Source organism: Coturnix japonica, chromosome 10 (genome assembly GCF_054131305.1).
Source record: "Coturnix japonica strain WE chromosome 10, WE-NBRP24, whole genome shotgun sequence".
NCBI lineage: Eukaryota > Metazoa > Chordata > Aves > Galliformes > Phasianidae > Coturnix > Coturnix japonica.
The window spans coordinates 7,039,484-7,051,458 of record NC_140672.1 but is presented as its reverse complement, the minus strand read 5'-3'; the positions used below and the strand labels follow the sequence as shown (position 1 = coordinate 7,051,458).

General features: G+C 44.1%; 1 long non-coding RNA gene across 1 annotated transcript; it reads left to right on the top strand.

Annotated features, from left to right (window-relative positions):
• Positions 1-307: 307 nt before the first annotated feature.
• On the top strand, positions 308-4,783 carry LOC146759201 (uncharacterized). Its single transcript, XR_014932275.1, has 3 exons — positions 308-513; positions 2,158-2,426; positions 4,478-4,783. It is a non-coding gene; the product is annotated as an uncharacterized LOC146759201 (long non-coding RNA).
• The last annotated feature ends 7,192 nt before the right edge of the window (positions 4,784-11,975 follow it).

Here is an 11,975-nt window from a genome sequence, read left to right as displayed (position 1 = left end):
GTGGAAACCTCTGCAGAAGCATGTTTAGAGCATTCTTAATCAGTAGAAGGAGATGTTTGGTTGATTTTTACTTAGTAAATCCGGCAAGAAGACCAAATGAAATATCTTGAATTGCTCAGCAGTGACACAATGCTGAGTGCAGGAACAGAAGGTGATACTTTTTCAGAGATGTTGCAGCAAACATTGACCACGTTAGCCTGATATCAATTGAAATAACGAGGCCTTTGCTCCTGACAGGTGCTGCAGTGAGATTTACCAAGAAGAGCAAAGATGTAGAAAAGATCTGCGCTTGGCTGCGTGAGGAAGCCAAACTGCAGGCTGAGCTTTCAGACACAGGTGCTACTGTGGAGTGGATGAAGGATGGGAAGGAGCTCAAGGCCAGTGAAAAATAGGAACTGCACATTGTGGGGAAGAAACACACCCTGAAAATTCACAGCGTCTCAATGGATGATGCTGGAAGTTGTCAGTGCATCTGTGAGGGGGATAAAATGCTCTATCAGCTTTCAGTGAAAGGTATGTGACAGTCTGGGCTGTCCTCTTCCTGCCCAGGGCCAGCAGACTGCATTCACCTGACTCCCCGACAGTCCAGCTGTTGTCAGACAGCATCTGGGGTGTTTTCAGTGGCTGTTTTGACTTGAACTGGCCAATCTGCTTTGTAGAGCCATTTGATTTCTGTGTTCTGTCCTGTGATTCATCCCTAAGATATAGAGGAAATCAAGGGAAAGATAGGAAAAAGAGCATCCCAGCCTTCCTGCTCTTCTGCCATGGTGGCCACAAGAGATGATGTCAAGAGCTCTTTTTGTAGCAGTGATCCAAAATGTAGAAGAGACCTGTGAAGAGTCACAGGAACTAAATTGATGGAGAGCAGAACTTCCTGCCAAGGCTTGTCAGCTAGTCTTAATTTTGCTTTTCTTCTCTCTCTTTGTCATGTTAGCATAATATTTCATACTGGCAGGTCTGTCCACAGAATTAACTGGCACAGGCTGCCCAGGGAGGTGGTGGGATCCCTGGAGGTGTTCAGGAGCTGTCGAGATGTGGCCCTGATGGATGTTATCAGGGGACATGGTGGGGTGGGTTGGGGTTGGAATCAAAGGAGGACCCCCATGTATTTCATCAGGAAGCACTACTGGTAATAAGAACTTTGGAGCAAATCCTGGTAGGGCCACGCTCAGCTGGTCCAGTCCGGAGGCTGTTTCTCCTTACTGGAGTATCTGCAGTGAAAACCAGCAGCTGCTTTTGTGTGATTGGGCTCACATCCAGCAGTGGTGAGGGGACTACAATGATAAGAGACAGTTCCTGAAAAAATGAATGAAATTTGACTGTATGATAGGATGGAGTTAAATGTATTGACAGGATCTCAGTCATCCCAGTGTCCATCAGCTGGCTCTCGAGTTCCTAAATACAGGCATTCTGTAGAACGTTGTTGAATTTGTATTATACATGCGTGTTCTTGGAACTGCAGAACAAATGCATGCATAATCCAGACTTTGATTTTAGCAGCTCTGACTGCGCTGTCTCAACAGACCCAACTCAGCTGTGTGCGCTGTTTTGAAATGATATGTTAACAAGAAGTTGGAAAACAAGCTCAATTACCCTCAGTAAAATAGGACCGTGGACTTAGGCTTAAACTTTTGGCTAAGACAGTGGTGAGATTTTGAATCTTTGAAGTCAATTATTCCACTGTGTGTTAATAGGGGCCAGTTTTATCATCTAACTTTTGCACTCCAATTAATTTCCATAAAGGAATTCTGTTTTTCTTTTCAGTCCTAAGTGACATCTCCATCTTTTAGGCTCGATTTGTTTGCCAGGGGGTTACAGTGCAGTAATAGATACCCCCTCCATTGATTTCCTTCTAGTTTGCTTGTTCCAATTCTTTCCTCAGTTTTCCTATTTTAGACATTTTCTTGAAGCCTTGGGCTTCTTCCTTTTGCTCTGTCCCCTGTACAGTGTATGTCCTTCAACTTGTGGAGATAAGGTAATCTGGTACATGGTTTATAAAAGCTGCCAATTTGCCAGCTTCTGAATTAGAATCTAGCAATTAGAACTAGGATTAAACGTGCACGTTTGATCTTATGATAAATGAATGCCTCATGGTCACCAATGTCCCTGCAGTTCTTTACCATCATACATATTTTGAGTGTCCATATTTTGTTTCAGCACTGGCAGACTTCATAATCAAAGAGACAACTGGAGGAGTTATCAGGGCAGTTGCTGGAAAACAAGCTGAATTTGTTTCTGAGACCTCTGAAGCCAATGTCATGGTGAAGTGGTACAAAAATGGCAAAGAAATCACGACCAGTAAGAAATTCACAATGGAAGATAAAGGGAAACTGCATAAGCTTGTGGCTTCAGCTGTAACGAAAGAAGACGAGGGAACATCTGCAAAATTGGAGATGACACTCTGATTTTTGATTGGAAAGTCTCAGGTAAGTTTGTGAGGCAAACACGGGATCACAATCCATGTAAAGCACTTCAGACTTAATTCATTTTATTTGTCCAGCCCTGTGGGTTTCCAGTATTTAGGACAAAGATTGCATAGCTCTATTGAAGCAATTCTGATCTTACTGTTGTCCCTATGCAAATCCACAGGATGAGCAAATAATGTAACTGTGTTGTGATGAATTCAAGACAGCCTTAGCTCCAGCTGGGGCTGGAGTCACGACTTGAGCCCTGACATCTGGGCTTCATTCTTCTAGTTCATGAATTGCCTCAGCGCTTACATCATCTTTAAACCTCTGACTGAAATGGTCCTAAGTTCTTAGCATGGGAATCCTGTCTCCTCTTTTGACAAATTTAACTCCATATTTGGAGAGTTCAGTGTCTCCTGCTGTACCCGAACGATGCTGTGATCTCTGAGGTGTCTCCCTGAGGTGCTGTAAGCACAGCCATTAGCTCATAGTACAAGTAAAGCACTGTCAGGTCAAGCCTGGAGGAGTAATGCTTGTCACTGACATGTTCTTGTTCAGGGTGGAGGTGGAGGGTAAAATAACACAAGAAATTGTCATTGAAATTCAATATCAGGGAAATTCAGCTGGCTGCATTCACAGAACCTGGCATTGAGATCTGTTTTCTGGTTTATATCTTGAGCCAATTTTCCATAACCCAGTCCTCATTTATGAACTGAAGCTCTACTGAAAGCCTTTCGCTGTGTATGCTCATGCTGCAGCGCAGCGCTTGTGACCTTTAACAGCACATTCACGTTCCTCTGATCACAGGATCCTTAAGGTTGATTAAGACCCTCTAGTCTGACTGCTCACCCATCACCACCATGATGCTCACCATCAGCTAGCTAAAAACTCAGCAGAGATGATAGATCAAGCACAACACTGGATTTGGGATGGCTAGAGATTCCTAAGATATTGAAGGATTGCTTGCAGGTGGTGTTGGCTCAGGTATTCATCCTGCATCCCACCTCCTGTTCTGTTTGGTTGAGAATCATGCATTCTGCAATTTCACTTTGTAATTCAAAGACTCTGGCTTTATCTGTTGAAAAACTGATCTAAAACAAGCCAAGAAGACTCCGTTGGAACTGGTTGATGCAGAACAAAGGCATTCCCAAAGGACAAGTTGCACTGTTTGATGAACATTATTGGATGAGAGCTAAGCTAAGATTTAAAAAGTTCTGGGGCTGTCTCTGAGCATCAAATACAGAGGAAGCCTGCATGATTCCCTGAGAATGGATACCTCCTACTTTGGTGTTGGGTTAAGGGAACACTGGCAGTAACTCCTATCACAAAATGTCACATGGCTCAGACAAAAAAGCCATCAAGAGGGCTTAATTAGGAGCACCAAATGGTCACAAGATGGTCTTAGGGCAGGGAAGTAATCTATCTATGTGACATTGATTGGTGCTATTAGTTCTTCACAGCTTGACTCTAGAGGGACTGTTCTTCTTTGGTCACCTAGTTTTAAAACAATAGATGTCTCCTGTCTATTACAATTTTTAACGAATTATTTGTTCACTGATGCCATAAATGTGCCTGGCATAGCAATTGGCCTTGTTATATTCAGTGACTGAAAGCAACAGTTGTTGCTCTAAGAAATGCAAGACTAAGCTAGGTCTGCCTGTAGCTGACAGCCATCAGCTTGCTCCTCAGGCAGGTTCTGTGTGGATGGAATGAAGGGCATGAAATACTGATGTGCTCATCAAACGCTGCTTGTTAGCTTAGAGACAAGGTGTTGAATAGGTTTGTTCATGTATTGCAAACACGTTACTTAGCTGCCTTCATTTTAGCTTCAGAAGAACATGTGCAGAATACAGAATTGATTAAAAGAAATAAGAACTGTCTGCATAGAACTTACTCTTTCCTTACACAGGAGAATCAAGCACACGTTTGTATGTGAGTACCTCCAGAGGTGAAACTCAATCACCCAAATGTAACGAGCAGAGACATTACAATCAGTTCTAACTGTATCTTCATGCTGTGCTGAATAAGCCTGAGTCAGGATGTAAACCACTTTCTCTTTTTTTCTTCAGATGAAGCCATTAATTCTGTCAACAAGCCCAAAACGACTCCAGAAATATCAGTCAGTCCTTCTGAAGACGTGGAGCTGGTGTGTGAGGTTTCAGCTGCAAGCGGAGCTGTCGTATGGAAGAAAGATCAAACAGAGGTGAAGCAGGACCAGAGGACAACCATCATCTCCCAGGGGACGCACCTCAAGCTCATGATCAAAAATGTGACCCTGAAAGACCAAGGGAGCTACAGCTGTGAAACAAAAGATGACAAAGCAACATTCCAAGTGAAAGTCAGAGGTGAGAAAATGCTTGGAATCCCAGAGATAAAGGAACACTTCATTTTGTGTGTCTTGCATTTGGAGGATCAACTGACAGCCTCTCTGGTGCAAAACATTTTGGCTATAGGACTTTCTTTGTCATCTAGTGTCATAGCAACACTTTTCTACACGTGCTTTTCCATCGAGGAATGAATTACTGCAACAAACCATAGGCAAGGAGGGTAACTTGTGCAGCTCTTGTAGTCAGCTGGTGTCTGCAGGGTTACAGTGCAAGAGCACACCAGGCATGCAAGGAGTGAGAAAAGGGGAGGTGTTTGAAGAGATCTGGTTACAAAATTTGAATGACACAATTAGGTGGAAAATGCCACTAATCAGACTCATAAATGGCCTGGGTTGCAAAGCCCCACAGCGCTCATCCAGTTCCAACCCCCTTCTTCCTATGTGCAGGGTTGCCAAGCAGCAGCCCAGGCTGCCCAGAACCACATCCAGCCTGGCCTTGAATGCCTGCAGGGATGGAGCATCCACAGTCTCCTTGGGCAACCTGTTCTGGAGGGCCGTTCCCTTCTGATTTACTGGAAATGTAGAGAGACATGAGAAGAAAAAAAGATAAGGGAGAAGGTTCAGTAGTGCATGCAGGTGTTCTAAATCTCATGTCCAAATCTGCTATCAGACTGCGAAATGTTTAGCTTTGTGATATGATGTGATATGATATGATATGATATGAAATGAAATGATATGCTTATCATTTCCCAAGGCAAAATAGAGGGGAAAGTATTTTCCTGTCTTAATGAGGCATCACGATGCTCTCTGTGAAGGGCAAGTATAGTGAAAACGGGGAACTGGAGTTGGCTCTGCAGCAGACTACAGCAAAATGGTGTGACTGTTGTGATGTACCTGCAGAGAAAGAAGACGTGTTTACAAACAAGGACAAGGTACAAAAGGAGGTGAAGGCTGTACTGACTCAAAATGCCACGCTGAGCTGCGAGGTGGCCCAGGAGAAGACGGAGGTGAAGTGGTACAAGGAGGGGAAACTGATCACCTGGAGCAAGAAGTTCAAGGCTGAGTCAGAGGGCAAACAGCGTCGGCTGGTGGTGAGCCAGGTGGAGAAGAAAGATGCAGGGGAGTACAGCTGCGAGGCTGCTGGCCAGAAACTCACCTTCAAGATTCATGTTACAGGTAGGAAACACATTTTGGTTGATATTCTTTGATTATTCCCTAGTCTGGCTGTGGAAACGTCTGTGTGAATGTGTCTTGATTCTGCCATGAAACTGTTTTGGGGAGGATGAAAAGAAATGCTTACAAACGTGCAGCTAAATTGATTATTTGTTTTTAACAGTGTTTCATCCAGCTCTTCCCGTACGACTACTTTTATCATCAGCTGTCCATAGATGTCCAACTGTGATTTGTACAATGTGCAACACTGCTCTACCAGTTGATATTTCAACAGTAGTAGTTACAGTTCTCTACTGTGGCTGCACTGAGGTTTGGTTGTTGGTGTCCTAAGAACTTTTAGTCAGAGGCATTGCGCTTGCCTTTGGTTTGTTGAATCCCATGTTGACGACCATTCGTTCCATGTTCTGTAAATGTAATGACCAGTCATGAATCCATTGATACCTGTCTAATTGTACGTTTCTCATTAGTCTGAGAGTTTAGCACGGAGGCAGATCTCTCACTCCAGCTGCAGTAGAGATTGCTCTGGTGTCAGTATATTTTGCACAAGATCTGGTAAATTTTAACTTAGACTCCAGATAGCCTTGAGCACATCAGCTGCATTCTGAGTGACCATTAGTGAGCTGGCTGATGACGAGGGTTTGTCTTCTGTTTTATTTGTAGCTGCACTCTGCTGGTTTTTGCTCGTAAGTCAGCTTGTTCTCTGTTAACTTTACAGTTCTTGTCTTGTATTCTGAGCTGATCAGGACAGGGAATCTGTTTTCTCCTCTTCTTTCCTATGGCAGTGAACACATTGGAGCTTAATCCTGGTCAAGGTTTGGCATTTGGTCAGCTATGTGGAGGAGCAACTGTACTGGGAGTCTACTGCCTTTCTGCTCACACAGACCTGGTGTCCTTGCAGGGCATAGCTTGCGTTCTGTTCCCTTGTAAAGGTCACAGTCTTTGCTCTCTCCATCTTGGGGCATTCTGCTCCTTCAGTCCCTGGTGTGCAATATATCTCTGCTCCTGTAGTAGACAGTTTTGCTGCTGCCTGTGGTGTAGACTCTAAACCATGAGCTCTTACTATTCCCACACCACGTGGATGTGATTCTGGGGCCTTTGGATCTGTTCCGTGAGTTGTGTAGCTCATGCTTTTGGCTCAGGAAACTGGCAGTTTCAGCAAAGAGTGGATTACAGAAAGGGTAGATTTGGGAGGTATCTGTCAGAGAAAATGAAATATGAACGATGACAGAAAGACTATGGCAACAGCTGGAATCTACCAAGTTAATCCTCAGCAGCCAAAGCCAGCCCACATCTTATTGCAGAGGTGTAGGGAGAAAACACAGCAATGTAGTGCTTTTACACTTGAATTTTGCTAGCTGAGGGCTATTATTAGCTGTTTGCCTCAGAAACCAAAGGTTTTCTGTTCTCTTTCAGACCAGATGAGCTCATGGCTGCACAGGGTAATGTGATACCTCCTCCTCTGCCATACGTGGAGAGTGCTTGCCTAGCTACCGTTGCTGTATTTCTCATGTTTACCACTGTAACATGATGTGCAAGTCCAGCCCTCACTGCAAAATGATGTGGTGTGAAAGTCAGGAGGGATTATGAGTACTCTTGGAGTGGTTGGCTCTTTCACTACAGAAATCCTCATCTTACTAGCTTCTCCCAAAGTGCAACGGCTTTCTGAGTCTTAATTTCTCCTCTTACCATTGCACTCAGAAAGCTTTTCAGGGTTCCTCTACCCCAGGGTTCCACTGGTAGCACAGAACAATCCCATTTTAAGGACATGTTGAATGTTAGGTGCTGAGTGTTGAGCATTATGGGATGCAGATTAGACCTTCTTGCTTAAAAGAAACAAGTGCTGCACACCTTGGAAACCTATAGAAAACTAGAGTAAAAAGGGCTGATTCTGCCATCTCATTATCTCAGTATTTGTGGTGCATGCTGAAATCCTTATTTGAAGTGGGCCAAAGCTCCATTGCATTTGTGAGAAGTTTTGCATCACCTGGTTGGTCTAGGCCATGTTTGTTGTCTTGCTAATAAGCAACCCTTCTGATCTTCATCAAATCATTGTGGTTGGAAAAGACCACAAAGATCCCCACATCCAGCCTCAACCCATCCCACCATGCACACTGCCCACGTCCCTCAGTGCCACATCTCCATGGTTATTGAACACTCCCAGGGATGGTGACCCCACCACCTCCCTGCAAAGCTGTGCCACCACATCACCATTCCTCTTCAGAAGAAGTTTTTCTTAACATCCAACTTGAACCTTCCCTGAAAATCATCAGTCAAAACAGGGGCTGTTGAAGATGGGCGGAGAGAATGATGCTTTTGCAGTCAATACAAGCAGGGAGATCAAATGTAGAGTGTATCAACTGCATTCTTGCATTGGCTTGCTGCCCTGCTCCCTCGCCTTCAGTGGACTGCAGTGCTGGTGGTAGAGCTGTGGTGTGAATCCTGGGATTGCACGTAATGCAACGGTCAGCTGCACAGGAACTTGAGCTGAACTTACCCTCCTGGGCAGCTGCTGCCACTCAGAATTCAGACAGCATGCAGAGGAGAAAGTCATGAAGGAAGGGAAAGGGATGGCAGCAGAAGGCTTCACAGAGTGACAGCGGGGAGGAAGGAGATAGGGGACAGGTCATGGAAGGGTTTGCCATGACTGCTGGGGAGCAGGAGCCTTCCCGGTCACCTGAGCTGGGTATGCCTGAATATGCTTGCATGAATGATCTGAATGAGTGGTCTTCCATGTCTCCACTGCAAATAAAAGGCAATGTCAATCCCCCTCACACCTGCTAGTCCTGCATTCATGCTTGGAGCCTCTGTCTTGGTATCAGCATCAGGACCCTGGGATCTTTCCTGGGACCCAAACAAGCATAGGAAGCTTATTCAAAATTGCTCTGCTGTTAGAAGCTGGTAGCACTAGAGAAGTCCATGATGTAAGTGCGTCAGAAATATTCTGCACTCTACAGCCTTTTGTAGGGCAAACCATGGAATAGAAATGGAAGCCCATTTATTTAGGGTTTATCTGTTCTCCCACGCCTCAAATAGGAACTAGCATGAACGCTCTCAGCAACCAGTTGTTGGTAAAAGGAGAATCAGATAAAACAGTGATTAAAGTAATCAATAAAAGATTCAATGTATCAATCGATCCCACTTAGCAAAGTGATTAACTGAATCCCCTTAACTGAAGTGTGTATGCCTAACTAATTACACTTGCTATCTCTCTGATGCTAACTCCATTTGTTGACACAAAGGGTAAGGTGGGCTTTAAACACTTTCTTCTATATGTGATAGGTATTAAGAGGAGATGACCTCAGCCAGTTCTCTGAAGAATCAGGGGTTGCTGAGAGTACAAAACCATGCTTTATGCATAAAACCGAGCTACAAAATCTAATGTAGGCCAAGTATTCACCATATTAAGGGCTATATCATTCCCATAGGGTAGAGATTTTGAGGTCTTCACTTCATAATTGAGCTGTATTTGGCTGATCTCCAGTGCAGAGTGGAGCAATATCAAAAAGACAGACAGATGAAGATCTGTCATTGTCTTCATTAGAAGAAATCTGAAAATTAGGAGTCCAAGCTGATAGTAAAGACTACCCAGAGGAATGGGATGACCATAGGGACTGTGCTGAGGATGCATTATAATGTGTGATAAACACTGTGAAGCAGAGTTGCTCCAGGAAATGGTCCAATACAACATAGAAGCAACTTTTAATGTCTTCCAGTCACAAGTTGCTCATATCTAATGTATATTTTACCCAGTGTTTTCCAGTTCCAGAAGCAGAGGATGCCTTTATCAACAAGCAGAAGGTGCAGAAGGAGGTGAAGGCTGCACCAACAGAAAATGCCACGCTGAGCTGCGAGGTGGCCCAGGAGAAGACGGAGGTGAAGTGGTACAAGGAGGGGAAACTGATCACCTGGAGCAAGAAGTTCAAGGTGGAGTCAGAGGGCAAACAGCGTCGGCTGGTGGTGAGCCAGGTGGAGAAGAAAGATGCAGGGGAGTACAGCTGCGAGGCTGCTGGCCAGAAACTCACCTTCAAGATTCATGTCACAGGTGAGAGAAATTGTTTCGACTGTATTGAACCCCCCAACAAAGAAGGAGGGGAAAGTTAAGTGGTTTGACACATTCAACCCCAGCATTCAGTGATGTAGACGGTGCTTAAATTCTGTTTAATTTGTGTACATTCCTGTTTGCCTTCTGAAGCTATGAACACAGAGGACTTGGGTAGCCTCAGCTTAAGACAGGCTGGAAATAATTTGGGAATTTCCCTGGGGATCTCAAGTAGATGCAATGATAGCAAAATGAGAAGTCAATAATTACAGGGGAAATTAAAGGTTATTAAAGATATCTTCAGGGCACAAGCACACCCCTGCAAATGCTTCTTCCTAAATAGTCTCAGAGACAGCATTTGGTCACAATGCTAGACGGCGGCATTGGTGGTTTCTATTAAATTAAAGAAACCTGCAACTAAAAAGGTTTTCCCATATTGTCTTTTGTTTTCTTCTCTATAGCAGGTACAAAAGAAATGCTTAAAAATAGAAAGGCTTCAAGCTGGTGCTTTTCATTCCAAAATGGAGGAAGACAGGCGTTCTATTTATGAAGAGAGTCTGATAAGAAAGTGGAAAAAGGCTTTTTACCAGGGTCTGTAGCAACATAACAAAGGGCAATAGTTTCAAAAGTGAAGAGGGTAGACTCAGTTTGGACATGAGAAAAGTTCTTTATGATGAGGGTGGTGATACACTGGAACAGATTGTCCAGTGCAGGTTGTGGGTGACTCATCATTGTAGTGTCCAAGGCCAGGCTGGATGGGGACCCTGGGCAGCCTCATTTAGTGAATGATGTCCCTGACCACGGCAAGAGGTTGGACTGGATGATCTTTAAAGCTTCCTTCTATACCCAAACCGTTCTATGATTCCATAGGGGAAACCATTTTATTACTGCCTCTGAAAACTCAGGAGATATTAGAATTGTTTTCAGAAATAAGTAGGTGTGAAAAATACATTTCCTCACTATGACTTAATCACAAACAGAATTTAACCTTGACCCCTCACCTGGCTTTTGCTGGCAAAGCAACTTACAGCTGTCAGCTTGTTTGGACAATTTAATGCCTGTTCCCTTGTATGAAACAGACTTTTCAATGACTGCGTATGCTGGTGTGCTGCTGGACAGTGGGGAAAGGGGTGTTTTTTAATTTTTGAAGGTTTTGGAACATGATACTGGTGGAAATGAAAACAAGTTTAGGGCTATCTAAGCTGTTTTGGTCTGGCAGGGAGGAAGTTCTTCACTGGCAATTGATATAGTTCAGATGTTGGCATTCAGTTCATAGCACTGTCAGGAAATGTGAGTGGGAAAGCTGTCCTCAACGGTACAGTCCAAAGACTAATTTGGGCATTTGGGGAAGGCTGTGTAGAAAAGATTCATGTCTTAAATGTGCCCATTTGCCTTCAATTCCAGAAGCAGAAGATGCTTTTATCAACAAGGAGAAGGTGCAGAAGGAGGTGAAGGCTGCACCAACAGAAAATGCCACGCTGAGCTGCGAGGTGACCCAGGAGATGACGGAGGTGAAGTGGTACAAGGAGGGGAAACTGATCACCTGGAGCAAGAAGTTCAGGGTGGAGTCAGAGGGCAAACAGCGTCGGCTGGTGGTGAGCCAGGTGGAGAAGAAAGATGCAGGGGAGTACAGCTGCGAGGCTGCTGGCCAGAAACTCACCTTCAAGATTCATGTCACAGGTAAGACAGGTGTTGTCTGAAATACAGCAGAGATCAGTAAAGTAAAATCTAGTTTCTATTATACAGTGATCCAGTTGCAGTAGTCTGTGCTGAGGTTTTTCCCCTATACTTGATTGCCTGGGTTTGTAGCAAGTATTTGGATTTAGTATGGCACAAAGACCTGTTTCAGTCTGTCTGTAGAATAATAATTACTGATATATGTACAATGGAAGCAATATTCAAGATATTATTCAAATCTCTCCTGTGCCTGAGATCCCAAACTGTAATTCTTGTTCACCTAAACATTTGACTAAGATAAGTATGTGCAGTGAGGCTGGAGTGCATGTTGTACGTGCAGCCTTTCATGGCA